General features: G+C 37.7%; 1 pseudogene; it reads right to left on the bottom strand.

The window, feature by feature from the left end:
* Positions 1-293: 293 nt before the first annotated feature.
* LOC117286991 lies at positions 294-494 on the bottom strand (annotated as a pseudogene).
* Positions 495-697: the final 203 nt, after the last annotated feature.

Here is a 697-nt window from a genome sequence, read left to right as displayed (position 1 = left end):
TGACTTATACTGATGTGTCCTGAAGTGTTTTTCTGTCGAAAGTGAAGAATCTACTTCCTGGGGTGAACTGAGGATCCTATCTTCTCTCTGAGGGGATCTTCTGGGACCCCTTCCAGTAACCCATGGATTTGTGAAAAATAATGAAGAGTTCATTGCTTTAAGCTAGTAAATTTCAGAGTTTTATTATGCAGCAATATGAGACTGACATCCTGAAAAGGGAAGACCAAAGGAAAATCTTTTAAAAACTGACTGACTTTTTTAAGCTTCTTTTAAATTACCATGTTTATTCCCTAGAGGGGTGCACCATTCCTGGAGGTACTGCAATAGCAGGCTGATGCCTGGAGTGGACAGAGCAAGCTCCTATTTCACCTCCCAGCTCCAAAAATCCATTTACTATATTGTCCTCAGACAGAGGATTTATCAGGTAGTAGAATACTGATAAGAACAAATACTACACTTAATCCTAGCTAAAAGATCAATCGCTTAGAAGCTATTTCTTACCATGAATTATCACTACTATGTACCTGGATTTGTCTGAGGTAGGCTAATGCTTACCAATAGTTTATGCTTACTATTTCTGATAGCAGACCTGCTTCAGACTCATGCCTAGCTTGGTTTTAATTTGTTGTTTAAAACTAAATATTTCTGATAGTTGAGGTGCCCTAGCTCCAACTGAAATGTGTATTTATTTATTTAT

Source organism: Fukomys damarensis, unplaced genomic scaffold, assembly GCF_012274545.1.
Source record: "Fukomys damarensis isolate Sample0158 unplaced genomic scaffold, DMR_v1.0_HiC HiC_scaffold_19, whole genome shotgun sequence".
Taxonomy (NCBI): domain Eukaryota; kingdom Metazoa; phylum Chordata; class Mammalia; order Rodentia; family Bathyergidae; genus Fukomys; species Fukomys damarensis.
Note: the sequence above shows the minus strand (reverse complement) of the source record. Positions and strands in the feature narration are given on the sequence as shown.